Here is a 20,165-nt window from a genome sequence, read left to right on the forward strand (position 1 = left end):
GTAAATAAACAAGACAAATTAAGTTGAAATCTTCCACCTTTAGATGAGAATAGACTGTTCTCTGTAGCATACTGCCTGGAAGATAACAAATGAACCAATACCTACTTAAGCTGCACTGACCTCTTGCTCAGATCTTTCCTGGAAGATAATGGTAGGATAGACAATAAAAGGCTAACACAGTTGGTTACAATTGCCAAGAAATGTCTGGTTAGTAGGTCATGATGGAGAATTTTTTCTATATTTAGTGATTAAACATCTTTGGCACGTTTTTCTGTGACACTACTTGAGTGTTAACTCACAGTGCTGCAGTAGTCTGAGTTGCCTGGGGAGTTTGATTTGGCACACAGAGCTAAAAATATAGATATATATACACGGTACTTTTTCTGACTAAAACACAATATATTTCCTTACTGAAACATGCTTTACATTCCATTTATCATTGCTATGAATAGAATTTGAAAATGCTTCTGAAAATGTGTTTTTCTGGTGGGGCCTTTATTTCAGTAGACCATTTGCTTATACATTTATACTGAATGCAGTGTTCCACCCTTCCAGTAAACTGTGCAGGATGTTTTCACTATTCCATTATTTATAGCATAGAAAAATATTCACATGTAAAACAAAAGGTCATCTAATATTATGGGGATCTTTAAAAGGCTGCCTTATTGATAAGCAGTGGTACCTAATCTTCTGGTATGAGTATCTGAAGAGGAAGTTAAATCCTCTAAATTTTATTCAGTCTTAATAGAGCATTTTTTAAAAAGCCATCACTCCCCCTTCACCTCAGATACACTGCAGTCTTGTATTATCACAAAATGGGAATTTACACATCCCGTATGATTTTTCACTGTACAACATCAGGAGCATTGCAATGACCACTTTGAGGTCACACAGCTTTTCAAATAATTCTACTTGGGCTATAAGAGTTCATCTCATCATACTCTCATCATCCTTCATCACACCCATTTTCTTGCATCTGCAGTTTAATAATGACCGTGAAGAAGACAGAGTATTGAAACTATAGGTTATTACATCTTTGTATTCTAAAACTGGATTTTTTTCTTTCATTATCTTCATAGGATTTCCCACTGTTCCTTAGTTTCAGAGAGAGCAAATATTTTTTCCTGTGCTGTCCCTGTTGATGGAAGAGCTTAATATTGCCACTGGAGACAATTTAGACACGGGGCTGTCATGTGTCAAGTAATCAAAGACAAGTCTAACCGGAGGCAGTGATTAGTACTTGATGTTGATAAGGAGCCAAGAAATAAACTCCAGGCTCCTAAAGCCCAAGTGCTCCCTGCCTGCTAAGCAACACTGTCAATGGTCTACCTTGTGCGCTGCTACTGAGCCTAATAAGATCTGCATACAGCTACATACAGCCTCCTGCAGTAACTTCCCATTCTCCATTTCACTGTGCTACAGAGCTATTTGGCATGATGGTGTTACCTTCTGCCTCTCTGCAAATGCCAGGAGGAACCTGTAGAGTCAAGGGATTGTTCATAACTGTCCAAGATGTGTACTTGGCTCTGTGTGCATGTGTCTTCCTGCACTTTGCGTGTGTTTCTGTGCTGTGTGTCTGGGATGGTGGTAGATTCACATCCTTCAAAAGAAGGGTGTCAGAGGAGCTCCTTGTATTGCACAGCAGCAGTGGGATGCTGTCTGCACCCATCCATGCAGCCTTCCCAGTGTTTCTCTGTATCCATTGTCACCCCTTGAAAGGACCTCAGAACCTTAGCCCTCCCCAGCAAGATCAGATTAGGATGATTATCTTGGGAAGAGGACTAGAGAACGAAGACAGTTGGAGACACATCACCTGCTACTCCCAAAGCCACAGACTTCAGCTATAATTTCACCTTGTCAACTGAGCTGAAAGCAGCTTTGGATATATACTGAAAACTGTGAAAGGAGACCTTCCCACAGTGCATGAATACTTGGCTGAACTTAAATGATTGAAAAGAAATGGGACTGTATCATGTGAACATGGAAGTTGAAAGTAAACATCATCTGATGAAGGAAAAGCACAATAAAAATATAAAGTCTAAACAAATGTTGTTCTAAATATGCAGAGTTCCACAGATTGCATTTTCAGTTTCTAAAATTTGCCAATTATATCCTGTTTTTGAAGTGACTCTTGGTAGTAGATTCTGGGAACTCAGGCAGAGATTTACTACCAAGAACAGCTACACCAAACTGTTAAATGAGAAAGTAACCCCATGGAGAGGCTTTTCCTCCCAGTCTGTCCAACTTTTAGCACCAGTCAGCTGTACTTTGTTCTAATCTGGATGTCTAGAGCTTCCGAAAGGTTCATTCACCCTTCTGCTGTCGATCCAGTGAGACATTCTGTATAGGGAATTTATCAGGAAGCAGTTGAATGTTTTTAAAAATTCTAATACTTGAAATTCTAAAAATATTTTTGCACTTTGACCTCTTCTGTAAAAGTGTCTAACGTTTTTCCCCACTGTTCACTATGTTCTGATTTGCCTCATAGAGATTTTCTTTCCATCGTTGAGCTGGGCATTTTTTCAGTATGCGCTAGAAACTACAAACTGAAGCAACTTGAACTTTGTCATTGTCCCTTGGGTCTTTCAGTTAAACATTTTTAAGTGACTTATTTCCTTATAAATTATTTTCCATCTTATTTTCTTTGTGAGTTCAAAGATATATGTTAGGAAATACGCCCCTACTCTGCCATCACTTATGTTCCTTCATGAGACACAAATCCATGCCCACTAAAAGGGTTCATGACAATTAATACACATGGAAATTTCCACTCCAAAATGTAGTGACTCCTCAGTGGCATAGGCCATGAGGAGCAATTTGTGCCCTTGCTCTGCTTCTGCTTTCTTGTATTCTGCTTTTTTTTTTTTTTTAATGCCCAATGAGTTTACATCAGGATTTTACTGTTTTCACTCTTAGATACATGCCTACTGTACACTTCATTAAATGCTGCAAGTCTACTTACAAACACCTTAAAAGTGTAACTCAAGCCTCCCTTACACTATTCTTGATTCAGAGCTTGCAATATTTGGTTTCAGAGAAAGATTATGCAAGTAACAATGTGTCAGGACTTGCAGCTAAATTACTCCTTTCCTAGGAGTGGAGGTGGAGACTTCAGACACCACCTCCTTATCTGGGGTAATTGTGAGGCCCTAAATCTCCTGACTTACAACAGCAAGAAACACTTTTCAGAATTCTTTTTCACAAGGAAATTTTCATTTGACATCAATACTGCCACATCTATCAACATCAGTTTTCAATGTTAATATGTATACTAAGATAAGCACATGTCAGACAAGTGTCAAAAACAGTCTGTTTAGTTGTGGCAAGAACCTGTATAAGCTCTTTATCAAATGGAAAAAGCAAGCACCCGTTTCTTTCGCATGCTTCTGGTGCACCCTGGCAATGTGGTAAACAGGAAGATAGTCCGTCTTCACAGAGGTTTCATTCTCTTCTCAGCCTTTATGTGAGGATAGCACCTGGTTGCCAAAATCTAGGGAGATTTTGTATTCAGGTGGAGGATTTTTTTAATATATTCTAAAGAAATTTAGCACCTTTAAGCATTCCACTACTGCAGCCTTACCAGTAGGTTAGTAAGTAGTATTATCCCAATGTTACATATAAGGAAACTAAGGCAGGAAGATTAGACACTGACCTTAGTGGAACTTCGTTATGTGCGTATTCAGTATTCATGATAATCAGGTGGAGAAATACAGGACATAATTAAGGGCTGAAAAATAAAGATTATAAATGGCTCCCCTCTGGACATAATGCGAAGAGGTAGTCTGACAGCAGATCCTAGCCACTGGCCTACATTTGTTCTTGGTCAAAAGCCCCTGTGGCCAGTCAGCTAAAGCAGCTCAGCTGCAAAGTAGTCACAGTGTTGTACCAATAGTTTGAAAAGCAGTATCACCCATGGCTATGGACAGTTCGCACAGGACTCCAGGGATCTCAGTAAGGACTGTAGCCCTAAAGCAGTAGTATGGGACCCAGAAAGAAGCTTTATCTTAAGGAATATTAAATGACAACCTTCATAGTAGTAGTCATATTGTGTCATTTCTGTCTGGGCTAGGAAAAGCCAAGAGCTGCAATGGATAAGTTATCTGCCAGCTGAGACTAGCTCTTTCTCCTCTTTGTCTCCTTGATCTCCTTGGAGGATGGAAGAGCAGAGCCAGAGATTTTGGACGCAATTCCACTCTGTCATCCATAATGAGAGAAAAGCAATTAAACAAGCTAATGTGTAAACAGCGTGTTCCAGCTGCACTTGTTTTGTGAACCCTGACAGGTTTTTTGAACTCTGCCTGAAGCCATCATATAATACCAACAAAAGGTTTTTTGCAATAGTCACTGAGCAGTGACTGTTACCTCATAAGAGAGCTGCAGCCACTCTCACCAAGAAAAGTCTTGTTTCATGTTTTCCTAGCTGATAAAAATCAAAATGCCACTTCTCTTCTAGTACTTCCAGAAGGAGGGACACCAAATACAGTATAAGAAGTCATCACAGTCTTTCCTGCACAGCACCGCTTGATAAGCACACTTTCACCAAAGTGAAAATGGCACACTATTTTCACCCAAGCCAGACAGTGGGTTACCAGTGCTTAGGAACATGGAGCTGTATGTACACATTAGCCACAGGAAAGCACTGGGGGAAGGAGGGTAGGTTGTGATTTTCTTGGTTTGTACCAAATGAAAACTCTTGCAGTAAAATCTAAATCACAGATTTCTTAATTCCTTTCTTTGACTTGTCTTTAAAAAAATAAAAAGTCATTTCCAAGAACGTTTACAAGTACCTTGTGTGAACTGAACCAAAATCACCAACTTAAATCATGCAGGCCACTGAAAAGCACATGAATTCAGCTCTTACTTATATACTGTATTTCAACCAGCAGTCACTCAGAAAAGTTTCATGTATTAGTGTGCCACTCAGATATGCAATCATGAAAATAAAATGCATACTAGTGTAACTTGCATGTTTAATATTTTGAAATCCATAATATTAGTGTAGTATCCCAAATGTTGGGCTAAGAGAATGTCAGTTCAAACTAAGAAATATGAATTGTTTCAAGTGGTTATTTAAATTATCCTGGATTTAAAATGTGCCTAAATCCCCTATGCTTTCTTCTTTCCACTAACCTTGTTCATACTCAGTTCAGGTCTTTTCTGAATATCCCCCAAAATGAGTACAATTTTTACTTATCATTTGATTCCTCTTTTCAAGTCTGTCAGATCATCAAGTGAATTATCACATCCCTGCACATTCCTCCACGTTAGCAAGAGTGTGACAATTCTGCATTCCACACAACAGAGTTTTGCTTTTTTCCTGTTGGCTAAGTGTTGACTTTTCTATTCCAAATAATCTCCAACAAAAATTTTAAGCCTCAGCTGCCTGAGGCTCAGAGACATCAGAGATATGTGTTAAAATGCTTTCTTTATCTAGGATCTTCAAATAAACACAGCTAATGGTGTGAACTACTTCCTTTCAAGCACATCTACTAACAATGGCAATCCTACAGTCAGTCTGAGAAACCTATTCTGAAGCTCATCCTAAATATTTTTTCATAATAGAAATTATAGCTCAGCTCAAGAGGGAATTTTTAGAGAGAAAAAGATCCTAGTGACATTTTTTATTTGGCAGCCATCCTGACTTATTCAAAAGTCTGAATTTGGCTGATGGGAGTATTCTTGTTTTCTGTTTACATTAAATCTTTGAAAGTAGTCAGCACTGATCCTCCAGTTTTTCAAATATTAGGTACATGGTAGGATAAACAATCTCAACTCTTCAATACCATGAACACACAGTAATGCAATGCATGATTATAAACGATAACCTACTGCATAATATGAACACTCAAACAGTCATGTCACAACATCCCTGTACTTATTTCCCATACATCAGGGTATGGTGTACCACCTGAGTGTAAAGACACAGAATTGATCATGCACTTTTTTTTGTACTAAGCTTTCAGTCTGTGATCATTACATTTCTGTGCTGATTAGCCAGTCTTCCTGGGCAGGTTTCCCACTGCCTGCTGTCTTTTCTGTTTGGTAAGTAAGAAACCACTGAGTAAAAGTACTTGGTTATGTGGGTTTTCTTGTTTTTAATGGGAAAGGAGTGTTAGCTGAATATTGAAACTCTAGGAAAACAAAAACAGCCATCCCAGATGCACCAATTAAATCCAGCTGTGTACTCTGAAAATGACCACTGCTTTATAAAGAATTTGATTTTACTTTCACTTATTTCAGTGAACTTATCAATGGATTGTAAATAAAATAAATTACTTTTAAACCAGAGCTTGCTTCCTGAGGCTTACAATTACCAACCTAACCATTTGCAAAGAGGAAACAGCAGAGCCTAGATCACTACAATGGAACAGCAGAGCAACAAAATGGAGGGAAGGACGACCACGTCTTATGTTCTGTGTCCTGTGTGTCCGTATGGAGGGACTCCGGACAGCTGTAGCAAAGGAGGAAGGAAGGAACTGAACATAATGTTTCCAAGGAAAAGCCCGCTGTGTGATTTGAGCTAAGCCAAGAGCTTCAAGGAGGTTTTCACAGCAGTTGTACAAGCAACTATTGCCACTGGATCACAAATGACTAGCAAATAAGTAAGAATAAGACCTTCACAAAAGGAAGCAGCATGATTATTTTTTAAGAAAATATGTAGGGTTGTGCTTCCTGCATGCAAAAGAAACAAATGTCAGAATGTAGTACCAGTTCCTGCATCCACAGATAGGGAATCTGCTCTCCAGGCAGAGCCTGAGGAGCTTTTATTCCTTCTCTTCCCTGTGTTATGCTCACAGCAACTCTCCATTTTTTAGTGAATTTCTGTCTGCTCTCTGCTCTGAACATACACTGATCTTCACATCACCCAGTGCCCCTGGCTCATGATTTTTAGTAACTTTATAGGAACACTTTTCTTAGCCTTAGTGCTTAGTACTGTGTTTAAGCCTTTTTGCCCATGTTTTCTATCCTTTTAGCTCTGTTAGTCCACAGAGGAGCCTTCTTGCTTCTGTAATTTTCCATGAAGAAAAGGTGAGGTCTATCTTTACAGCTATTCATACTGACCAGCACAACATAGCTAGTTCAGGTACAACCTCAGGAATATGGCATACATGTGAACTGTTTAGAACCCTACAGCTGTGTCATACAGTGACAGGATTTTGCTAACTGTTTTGACTTTCTGGGAATACTTATCCAGTTAAAATTAAAATCATACTGGCAAGAACTCTTAATAGCCTAGAGCAAAAGTTTAAGAAAGTCACCAATAAAATACCTTTATGAGAGTGCAGAGAAGTGGGGCATGTGACAGTAAGCTATCCTGGGATTTATAAAAGAGAAATCATTTAGGGTGCGACTTGTGCGGAAAAAAAAAGCAAATTCCATTATGCAAGATATTCTTTCATTTTGCAGTCAGCATGACTACAAATACAGCTTGTGGCAAAAGCCAACATGACAACAGACTGCATCTGTTCTCTCCCAAGCTGCAGCCAAATCTTTTGCTATTCATTCTTGTTCCATTAGACTCTAATTCCCTTACTGCACATCTGTTATACATAAGTTGTTACTACTTATTTGACTGAGTGTAATTTATTTATATTTATTTATTTATATCAAAGTAGCACCTGGAAATTACAGTGAAAATTTAAATCTCATTGTCAATCATACTGTGAAAATACATTACAATCAATAGATCCTGCATACCCAAGATGTATACTATATATAAAATTAATATATATAATATAATAATATATAATATATAAATAATATATAAACTATATATTATAAAATAATATATTTAAATATAATATATACTATATATAAATAATATATAAATAATATACATATATTTAAATAATTAGGCTAGACAGAGAGAGCAAGAGTAACAGCAGCAGTGAAATGAAATTATTTGGTCAAGATCATACAGCAAACAGCTCTCAGTTGCTTTACTGACTGAACTATACATATCCTTAGTAGTTTTCTGAAATTGAAAATAGGATGCCTGTTTCCAGTTAATGCTTCAAAATGGAGGTATCCCTATGTCAGTCATTCTGTACGATTAGCAGAACAGTTCAGCAGGAAATGAAATTTAAGAGTAGAAGGGAGTGGTCTTCCCTGTCATCTCTTTACTTCAGTTCCTCCAGCTGTAAAAGGAAGATATGTTATTTAGGCCTGACTCTGCTTAGTAGTAACTGTCTCCCATTGTAGAATGAGAAGGAAAGGCTGAAGCACCCATTTCTGATATCTATGAATCAGAAGAACATTTGTTGACAGTATGTTGTAAAATTTGCCATTTCTCCACAAAACTAACATATAAAAATCATGAAAGTCATGAACTTTGTTGTATTTCTGAATGTGAGATATATTGCACATACATTGCCTGTCCTCCCCAGGTATGCACTGTGTATGCATCTGTCTCATTCCTGAATTGCAGGATGGATTTTTAATATAGATCCATAGTACCCTGGCAGTGCTGATAAGTCCTTTTCAACAGTCACTGTATTTTACCCTCAAAGGGGCTGAACTTTGGCAGTGGATAAAATAGAATAATTGCAAATGCTTAAGTCCTTAGGCTAAACTATTTTTTAATTAATGATAACAACCTGTGCTCCTCCAAACATGTCAACAATGTACATAAGCTAAGAAGTCAATGTCCTTCCTCAAATGCTGTAGTGTGTGCTAACCACGTCGCTGAAATAGTTACATAGCTGCAGGCTTTCAAAGGATCTTTTACATGGAGTGCTTTTTAATCCTCATGCAGAGCATCTCTTACCCCTTACCTCATTCCCATGACTGTTTTCAGAAGCCAGAGATTTAAACATAATTTCTAAAATGAAAGATTGCATTTGGCATAGGACAGATTTAGTACAGCCAGTTAAAAAGTACAGCTGCTTGGATTTTTCTTGCATATGCCACAGTGCAGTCACTGTAAATGCACACACTGGCCAGTCAGATGTCAGTAAATTACTTAGTCCCAGCTGTTCCAATCAATTTTAAATGAACATTTGTAAAGCTGCTGGGATGCTGTTGTATATTGAAAGCAGATAGTGGAGGCAGGCCTTTTAGTAACACGATTTGTCTTTTGTCACTAGAGAATCAAGATACATTTTACTATAAAACCAAATCTTGCTGTTTCATTAGCATTATAAAGCATTTTAAAGTTTTTTTCCTTAATACTTATTTTAAATTTTTAAATTTTAAAAATATTTATTTTAAATGTTTAGAATTTTCAAACTTTTTTTAGCTTTTATCTACATTCTTGGAGGTGAAAAAACAAAGTTTTTTCTCCAAAAGGCAACGTTCCTGCTTTAGAGACACTGTAAAACAAACTGAGGTCAGTGGTTCATAGAAGAAACTTCATTAGGTCATCTGAGTTAGGTTGAAATAGCCATAAGAATTCTTCTATTCTACTTCTCTTGAGGTTTCCATAATCCCATTAAATCCCAAAAGACTTTTTCCAGTGGCTTCAAGAAATTTTGAAGCAGGCCTAAATTAAATTTGTCTCCTTTCAGTCTTTCACTCTTAACTCTCCTGAATTACGACTGTCCTACCAGTTTACTTCCAGATGTGACACCAAATCAAACAGACCTTGGATCTCACTCTAATCTCTGTAGCTCAAAGAAATTTCTTATACACATAACTGGGGAGATAAGGCAGAGATACAACTATAGCCAGTAGCTTTACTGATAGTAGCACTTCACTAGAAGTAGCATCAGTTATTTTCAACTTTTAGAACTTAAGTATATTATCATTACTCATTTAAGTTGCTATCTTTATAGGTTATGATTCAGCAAGTACTTACTGTTTTCAAGTGAATGATTAAATATTTTATATCAAATTTTAAGCATTTGTTCTTAATTTGTTTTTAAGCATTGTTTAAGCCTTTGTTGTTGAACATTTTCTCATGTTTTTGTAGAGTAGGGAGCTGATATCTACTGTCTTCTAGACATTTTGCAGAAATAAGTGACATCTCTGCTCTAATGACTAGATGCAGCGGTCCACAGAAAGAAGTTTCTGTGTCTATTCGTTTCCAACAACTGCCCTGAAACAGTTGCCTGTGTGGACTGGATTGCAGGATCAAGGTACAAAAAACAAAAAGGTAGTTAAAGAGTAATTGCCAGACATACAGTATGAGTGTAGTTAGTCTGTGATCCCCTTTTAATCTTTAGTCTGATCTTAATCTTTTTTGCCTTCTCCTCTTGCTGTAGGCTTTCAGTTACTCTTCTCTAGAGGACCATTAGTTGTTCTTAACTGTCACAGGGAGATGAAAACAACTTTTTACTTCTACATGATAGATACATTTGCCTCTGTGCTTACAAAAGTGCTTGTATTAGAGAAAAGCATTACAAAAAGTAAGGAGGAAATACTATAACCAGTACTCACAAGCTTTGAATGATTTAATTTAGAAAGTGAAAATAGAAAGACAAACATCTTTCTCATCAAATATTTCTCCTTCCCGTTAGGACAAACTCTGATTTGTATTTGAACAATATCGCCTATGTAGTTTGAGTGTTTATATTAAAAAAAAAAAATCACAAAAAAGGTATATTTCATGTTCCCTGGTGCTTTCAAAAAAAGTTTCTCTGTCACAGAGGCTGAGGCTTCAGGCCAACTAGAAAGTGTGGCAACTGCTCAACAACTACTTGAGGTGAATGGTAGACAGAGGTACTTTTATACATCGAAATATATCCCTCCTTTCTCAAACCAGAGAAACAGGCACAATGCCAGGAGCTGCAAGTTATGAGTGTGTTTATGAAGGGGAATTCACCTGCCAAATCATGAGCTCCCTGAGGACTCCAGGACCTTTCACACTCACCTTTCCCAAATACAGTCTGAAAAAGTATCTGCCAATGTTGCAGTCTGGAAAGACTTGAAATCATGATCTGTTCCCATGGTCCTTCCCTGGACTTTCGCTACAAACATTATTAGGGTCTCTTCTGTAACCTGCACTATATTTCTCTCTGCACATACAGAGAGATCTAGCATGTAGCTACACTACCCATAGCCTCTCTAACTGTAGATTTAAGTGATTTAGAAACCCCTGTTTAGCTCTCTAAACTACAATGACTTCAGTTTATTCAAAACTGAGGTAATACCTGATCTAGATGAATCAGCTGATGAAAAGACTGGAAAAGCAGACACCCTGCTACCATAATTCTTTAACCACAGAGTTTAGATTAAAATTACTGTTTCTTTCTTATCAGTACTTCCTAGTCTTGGAACAGAATTGTTTCACTGTGAATGTAGTAATTTGACTGCCAAGAACACTTCTTAAAATAATCTTACCTAGGTACAACTTGAAAGTAGGTCAAAAATGTATAGTGAAAAGTAGCAGTTTTTCTTTTTGCTGACATTACAGTACAAACATGAAATACAACACTGTCCTCATCCCCCTTAACAGCAAACACCTTCAATGTCAAAATCCAACACAAATTACAATAACCTGCCTATTTCCTCCACGTAACACAGCTTCTGTTAGACACTACCTTCTTAAGAGTCTTGGCTTTATTGGTTTCATAACACTGCTAAGTACACTTGGAAAGTTTGCCTTTTCCAACCTTGCAATGATATCGGTCCATATGCTTAGAATATAAATGTTATACATGGTACCAGAGGGCATTTTGTAGAACTCTACTCACTGATGCAAAGCACTAGCTTAAAAGTAGAGCTAGCCTTTAGCAAGCTCTCATAGTGTGTAAATTTGGCATTCTTCCAAACCAAGACAAAACCTAGGGATAATAGCTTTTTGTTTTATAACAATTCTTATTATCTCAGAGTTGAACACTATTTTGCTCTTCCTGTAAGTTGGGGTAGTTGCTTGTTTTTTAAATTGTATTTGTTGGCATGGTTAACCTGGTTTTCATCAATGCAGAGCCATAATAGGCAGCAGAGACGACCTGAAGTACTTCTATTCAGGGCAGACTGGCTCTCCAGACTATGCTTGTGCTTTAATGGCATAGTCTGAGCAACAAGAGGTAAGATGATGAACAGTGGCATCTAAGAGAGCTCTGGGATCACCAAAAAGTGCAACCATCAAAGAAACCTATTATGAAACATATTATTGCAGTGGTATCTTGTTCCATTATAGCCCAAAAAAAGACATCGGCATTCTCTGGAAATGTGCTGAATGTGAGGAAAATAGAATATTCCTCCTCATCTGCTGGAAATACTCTAAAGTAAATAAGGATGCTAAGCATTGGGCAGAAATACTGGAAGTAATTCTTTAAAATAACAAAAAAGTAGACGCCAGTGGAGGCCCCTAGTTGTCCTACTAGACTTAGCACTGGAAAGAAATTATAGTTTGGGAAACGAGATCTAGAGATAGCTGCCAGATGGTTAATCATGCTTACTGGGGAACACAAAGGAGTTTGCTTGGTGAACAAGCTTAGCAAAACAACAGATGTCCCCAAAACTGAAAATTTTACGCATTTTGAAAGGTCTGAAGTCAGTAAATTCATACAGTCTGGTTCACAAATTCAAACCCTTCATTTAGATACACTTCAGCCCTCATTTAAATGTCAATTCTTGGCTAGTTGCCATGGAAGCCTTAATGGCTTGTATCCAAGAGGAACAGGGCAGGATTTCGTTCTACTACTAGTAATATCACAACCAACCAAGATGATAAAAGTATCAAATCTCCTTGTAAGAATGAGATTTCCCATGCCAACATTAGACAATATAATGTTAGCATGTACCTACAACTGTCATCTCAGGTCTTAGGTACTTTACAAAAGTAGGCAAGCATTATTATGCAGAATGGGCAAGAAGAATTCAAAGATGTTACCTAATGAACACAATATATTACTAATAATTAGAGAGATGTGTTTGTTTTTCACAAGAGAGTGAGCCATATGCCATTTTACAAAGGTAATCAAAAATGCATGGAAACCTCAGAGATTTTACCGCAAGAAATAAGAAATAATAAATGCTGAAATTTGATAGGGTTTTATGCAATTTCTTATATTTTTAGTGTAAGGCAAAATAAAAGATATTTTCCTTTTTCTTGCAGAAGCTGAAAGTCATGAACTATCCAAAGTGTGTTAAGGTTGACAAAAGTCACACAAACACCGTATCTTTTCAATGATCTCTGTTAGTTATCTTTTTCTCCTTTTTAACTCAAAAAATTGTGATCCTTTTCAGAAAACTTGCTTTGCTGTTATTATCTATATATCTTTTTTTAGCACCGTGGTGTGACTAGAATAGGAAGTGGATTTGTTGTGAGTGTTTCCTTTCCTCTCAAGCTCTGTGCATGTCAGACAGTTGAGTAGTAGCATCCTGTCCTGCTTTTCTTGCTTACCAATTCCACTTGACAATGGCATGCAGGCTTCATTTCATGAGGATTTGGCACTAGTACTATCATCAATATTTTTCAAAAATCAAGATATTTTCGGTAATCAAAAACCTGGTGTTAAAGGCTCAAAATGCAAAGGACCTCTGTTTCTGTGAAATTTCTTTAGATTTTTGGTTAGACCTTACTTACCCATCTGGCCCATTTTTGGAAACTGAAAATGAAATTCTGACCTCATAAAAGACAATGGAAAAAAATCACTTCAGTGAGATCAGAATTTCTTTCTAGTTCCTCTTTTAAACATTAAGCTTTTCTGAGGAAATTGTTTTCCAGTCTCCACTTGTTCCTGGGCAATTTTCACATAATATTATTTGGGCTTTAATATTTTTTTGTGCCTACAATAGATCAAATTAACTTGCAGAAAATTCTGTCTGCCTGTGGGAGATCAATCTGTGTGTCTGTATGTTTTAATCTCATCTGAAAAAATGAGATTTGCAAAACTAGGACTTATAGATCAAACTCTTTCGACATAGATACACTGCATTAACAGTATAATGTGTCACATTACATAGGATAAGAACATTATAGCTGGAGTAAAGATTTCTCCAACCAGAAACAGGCCTTCTCTACTCTAGAACACTATTTTTCTATAATCTAGAACACTTTTTTTTCCCTCAATTAACTTTAATGACGTAAGAAAAGCCCTCAAAGGATGCTATTGGATCCTTTGAATAACTTTACTTTTGGATAGCAATGTTTTATAAAGTTTATGATGTCTGAGATACTTTCACAGTGATCCCAAATGCATGAAGTTAATTCAAAATGTCTTTCCTGTTGTAACTGCAGATAAATATTTACTCTTTATTAATTTCCTAGGAGCAGCCTGTCTTATGAGCACAGTGACAAACCTATTCCCACTCTTCGAGCCTCAGTTCCATCCTCTGTAAAGTTACCTCGGAATGGGGTATCAACTTCAGAAAGGGATACCAGAAGTATGGGCTATAACTTTCACAATCCTTTAACTAATGTTTTATGTCAAGCTATAAGTTAAAGGTGAAATAAGATAATTTTTCTGATGATTCATATTTTAAGCATTCCATGTCAATCATTACAAAGCAATGGTACTGAGTGTTTAGTTTCCACAGAAATGAAGAGGGGTACTGAAGGTCAGCAGAATCCTGCAGAATTTGACAATGGGAGTCCCAGCCAAATGCTATTCAACTCAAGGGCAAACCCTATTGATTTAAATGAAATCAGAATTAGGATTAATACACATTTACACTCAAAAGTTTATGTTTCTAATAGTGGATGAGTTTTAATCCCTCAGACAACACCCTGACCCTACAGAATTCAACAGCAAAACCCTCATCGGCTTTGCTGGTCTAGGATTTGATTTTACTTTCCAGTTTAGGAAATAAATCAGCTAGTGCTTTATATGAAGAAAAAATATCTAAGATTCCTGACTATATATTCATACCATCGAGATCATTTTATGTTATTAGCAGTGAGAACACTGACAACAACCTAGCCATGTTTACTCTCACCAGTTTTGAGGAAAAAAAAATCATAAAGTATTACTAATGGCACCTTATCCTCTAACAGTCATCATCCATGATGTCAAAAGGCACTAAAAAATTGTAAAGCAGGACTTGAAAATCATCTGCTAAGATTTTTTTTACAGTAATTGTTGGAACATTATGCTAGATTGCATTTCTTTTCTCAGGAAATGCATAATTCATTAACAAATAGGCAAAAAGTTTTTTTCCTTGAGCAGGAACACAGCACATACTTATAAACGATACAAAAAAGTATGTCAGTCACCACTTCAGAGCTATCAGGCCTATAATGTTTCAGCTAATAAGCCAAATCTTGATCTGAATCCAGCTTCGGATAATTAACTTCTTCCTACCTGCAAAATTCCCCACAGAATCAGCTGGATACAGTTTGGGCTTCACATTATTAAACAATCGTTACCTTCATCCCAGATATGGATGAATTCAATCATCTGCAAAAGGGACTTTTTATACATAGAACTGGGACTGAACCTTCTGCCCTCAACCTAGCAAATTCTCTATTGAACATCTCAAACTTTTTTTTAAGGCTATGAGTAGAAAATTACTGCTTATAGAGAAAAGAATTATGTGAATGCTGAGAATAGCTTCCTCTCATCCCTCAGATACAAGGGTCAGCAACTTGTCAAGGATTATATGTCAGAGTGTATTTTTCTTTTCTAAACCAGTGGTTGAACTTGCTGGAAGAAACTCAGCAAGAGCCAGAACTGCTGCTTCCCAGGGGAGGCAAGATCCCATCACCGTCGATAGCTCATCTGTACGTGAGGACTAGTTTCTGGCTGCCACTGAGTCCTAACTCAGGAGGCCCTAAGGGCTGAGTCCCTCTCTTTGCCACAGACGCTTTGTTCCAGGCACCACATTTGTCAGCTCTGCACCCACAGAGCAATGTCCGGGCAGTAGCCTATTGATCATGCCTTCCATTTCTTCTCTCTCTGTATCTGCTCCTAGTACTTCTGCCTGTGGTGATGGTTCCCAGAAACTGCAGGCTGTGATACCAGCCCACCTTACCAAATCTTTCCTTCTGACACTAAGACAAGCCCTAGAGAACACCGAATAAAACCCAGAGAGGAGAGTCAAAGAAGAGAAATGTAGTGGAGCAAGAAAGAAAAAAAAAAGAAAAAAGTGCTAAAGAAACAGAGAAAACGAAAGGAGAGCATAACAAAATACTGCAGAAAAGGAGAGAGACAGTAACTATGAGTTCATTCCCCAAAACACTGAAGGTTCGAAGAAACTCTGAGCTATAGACAGACTGTAGAGCAACTTTAGACCATAGTTTACTGAACATTTGGGAAGCTTTTCTTAGGAAGCTGGGGGAAAAGGCACTTTAGGCTATTTTTTTGCAAAATGAGATGTGCAATACATTCTCACACTAAACATGTAATAGCTCCAGTACAGATGTATGCTTATTGTGAATATATCACTGTATTTCCAGGCATTAATGGTTATCTCAGTCTCTAGAATGTATGCGTATTCTCAGTGATGCATAAATTATACTTGTAATAACATATGTATAATGTAACATCAAAAAGACATCAAGGATCTAAAAAGATATTTGGAATATATTCCAGCAACCCAATACAGAATATAGATAGGACAGAACATGGACTGATAGTCTGGTCTTCTATGATAAATGACGATTACCATAGAATTGTAAAATAATTTAGGCTGAAAGTGACCTCTGAAGGCTCTGTGGTCCTACCCACCTCTCAAAACTCAAATTATCTACTATCTGCTCATGAGAGAACAGTGTACTCAACACATCCAAAAATGAGATCATCCAACTGTATGCTAATGTTTTCCAAACATTTAATTTAAAAGAATTTGCATACAACATCGCTGCTATGTGTTGACATGCATGTAATACACAGTACGAACCTGCTGACAGGAACCTAACAGGAGAACTTTTATATGATCTGAGAATTTTTCATCAAATCAAACATACGAAAGATAATTTACTAATCACTAACTACTTTATGATTCAAGCTTATCAGGCAATTAAAGACTGACAGCAGGAATTTATCAGCAATTTTGAAATACATCTATTCATATTGTTAAGGACTATAAAATATCAGGATCATGAAAATGTTGATGTTTCCTGTTGAACAACCATCACCGGCAAATGAATTATCCTTCTAATTTGTTTTGATTACCACAGACAGTCATATAACAGAATTCAAATAATATATTATAGCTATAACTTTGCAGCAAATACTAGCGGGATCTAGTCAGAAAAATAAATCTGATAAGATTCCTGATGGATAGGAGAAGCCTATGTGTTTCAAGATGTATTCATACTAACATTCCTTGAACTAGATCTTGAATACATACATACCTTGAAGAAGATTATTCCACTGCTTAATTAATAATTAAAACAAAATACATCTAGGTCAGTATTTACAACCTAAATGACAAGTGGCCCCAACTACAAAAGAAAGAGAGGGTAAAAGAAAAGGGACAGAAAAGTGAGAAAGGAAGGATTGGACTATGGCAATATAATAGCTGAGGGAGCGTTAGTCTATCTTACCATAACCATTTGGTTTGTGTGTTACATCTCTTACCGCTATCCCTTGTCTGTCATTTTCTTTAGGACTCCTGATTCTGGGAGAAGGTCTGCATCTTACTACATGTTTACACAACAGCAGGACAATGAACTCCTAGTTCACACTGGGACAGTTGGGTGCTGCAATAAAAATAGAAACAAATCACAACAAATACAAAATTCTGTTCTTGAAAAGTTAGGGTTTGATTACATATATCACACCAGAATTTCAGGTAACAGTGTCGATTTCTAAATTGGGGTCTTGTCTCCAAAAACAATGCTTCCTAGCTCAGAGCAGCTGATGTTTTTAGGCCTATAATTCTTATTTCTCTGGCTTAATCTCTTAAAGCAAGTTTCTACTGCTATTGGCACTACAGAGGAGCTTCAGCACTGGGAAACTGGGCTTGATTTTGCTATGCCTTATGCATAACCAGCATCACGTTTGTTTGCTAAATTCTGACTGTAAAGTACTTGTTACTGCAAGTGATGAGACAAGGGGAAAAGCAGCTCTGTGCAATTTCAGAGTTTTGGCAAAATTAGATGAAAAATTGTGTTATATATCTGATCAGTAGTATAAATATTGCACACATACATTACTCTAACCTGTTACTTTTCTCACTAAGGTAACACTTCAGGAGGAGCTATTCTATAGGACTGATTTAAAACTCGTTTTAACAGCTGTATTTAAACTACTGCCAAAGGGAGAAGAGAAAAGCGGAAAAGATGTAAAGGAAGTTTGGCAACAGAAAACGAGAAAAAGAGAGCAACAGAAGATAAAATGAAGGAAGAATTCTGAATAAATGGTAAGGGATAATGGCAAGACAGAGGAAGGAGAACAGAATATAAATCAGAAAGATCAAAAATGTAAAATGCAAAGTAGCTCCTCAAAGGTAGTGAAGCATGTGTGGCAAAGATAATGTTTACCTCTGTCTTTGTACCAGATATACAATCCCAATATGACTTGCATAATACAAACCATTATTGTTTCTTCTGTTTTCCAGAGAAGCATAAATTTCCTAGATACCTAAGTATATCATTCACTCTAGATCTAAATTATTTAAGATATGGAGCTGATGGAAGTTATACTTCAGTCTAGTATGTCTTAACGATGGGGAATTATTACCAAAAGTCTATATTCTTCTTTGTTCTCTTTCATCTCATTACTTATTTGAATCTATATACAACCCTTCTGTGCTGTAATTTCACGTGCAAATTCCTATATTCCTTCTTATATCTTTTCGTGACACACTCACACAAACACATCTGGCATGCTCAGTTTTGCCACCATTTTTTAACTGTCCCTTTTCATCTCTTCTTTCCGTCCCTTCATTAAATCAGATTTCTCGTAAATGTACTCACTTTTGCTGACATTTCTCTGACAGTAAAATACTCAGAACTGAATACATTATTCTACACATGCTCTTACCTACTCTAAATAACATCAATCAATGTAAGGCATTGACTATAGTTCTCTAACCCAGAACTTGGCTTCAGTTTTATTGATGAGATTTTACTTCCCCATGACTCCCACACCCTTTGCTGGTAGTAACAGGCTCCAGCCCTCTGTGTTTTGTAACAGCTCAACTAGAAAATTTCAAGTACAAAGCTGTCCAGATTTCTTTTATTATATGTGTCATTTTAAAACATTTTAATGTATATCATGGCTGTTAGCTCTCTTCCTGGAAATCAAGTGGTATTTCACTGCATTGATTTCTGTCTAACAGTAGGTACAGCAAGGAAAAATGTAAGAAGGATTTGTCTGTAGTTTGACTGTAGTCCCTCTATAGGCACTATATACACTGTTTGTTCAAGTCTTCATCATGTTATATTGAGAAGTCACAAGCTGTATTATTAGAAGCATGCTAAAACAGGTCCTCCAAAGCTTGGTGGCAGTCCTACGTGTGAATTGATAGGAAGTGAATTTATGATTTTTAAAGCAAGTCAAGCCGAGCTATTTTCTACTGCATAGAGGTTCTTATACCACAATCACCCTGCTGAGTACTTTCCAGTATTAGAAAACATAACTAGCACCTATCAAACACAGCAATTCAAAGCACAAAATTGTTGTTTGTTATTACACCTTCTCTTTGTGATTAGGAACGCATGTGGTAGGAAGCATCTTGTATCAGCTGGTACCTCACACTGTTTTAGTCGTGGCAGTTCCTTTAAAGTTGTGTTGCTCTACATCCCTGCTCTCTCTATGAAGAAGCATGCCTTGCACTTCAAGGAAGGATGAAGAGGTCCCTGAGTGGTCCTTAGTGTGTAGGGTTATTTCACTTCCTACCAGCCTCCACACAGACAAGTTTTAGCCTGAGGATGGACAGCCCCACAGTGTGAGGGTGGAAGCACAGTCTGGAGCCTGGAGTCAGGCACCTCCACACTGTCCCTGCTACACTCTGCTGCTGAGGACCAAGAACATGAGCTCCACTTGAAAATCTGTGCTTTTGTTTCAGGTCATCATAAGACCTGAAAAGGCATGTCAAGTGATTTCATTCTGCATGAACTGGAACATTGCTACAGCCTGTCCAAACATGGCCAGCCGTAATCCATCTGACTAGGACTCTTCTCTTGCTCAGTGGAAGTAACAGAAAGTATTGCCTATATTTTTTAAGAGTTCAACATCAGAAAGAAATTCAAAATTACTTCTATATAACATAGATTAAATTGGCTGTTTGTATACATATACATCCTATAACAAATGAGGCTGAAAAAGACTTTGAGTTTTCAGAATGCCTTTTCTTACTGCTAATAACACTTCTGTCACTCCACATTC

The 20,165-nt window shown here is 37.1% G+C and overlaps 1 long non-coding RNA gene across 2 annotated transcripts in view; it reads right to left on the reverse strand.

The window, feature by feature from the left end:
- LOC134153601 (uncharacterized) overlaps positions 1–20,165 on the reverse strand; it is a 44,142-nt gene that overhangs the window by 18,023 nt on the left and 5,954 nt on the right. The window contains exons 5-6 of one of the 2 annotated variants that reach the window (XR_009961181.1): positions 17,412–17,533; positions 7,862–8,138 (exon numbers count right to left, since the gene is read on the reverse strand). This is a non-coding gene — a long non-coding RNA (uncharacterized LOC134153601). Of the gene's footprint in view, positions 1–7,861; positions 8,139–17,411; positions 17,534–20,165 lie in introns of those variants that run through there. The other variant, XR_009961182.1, reaches the window with a different exon arrangement.

This window comes from Rhea pennata, chromosome Z, assembly GCF_028389875.1.
Source record: "Rhea pennata isolate bPtePen1 chromosome Z, bPtePen1.pri, whole genome shotgun sequence".
Lineage (NCBI taxonomy): Eukaryota > Metazoa > Chordata > Aves > Rheiformes > Rheidae > Rhea > Rhea pennata.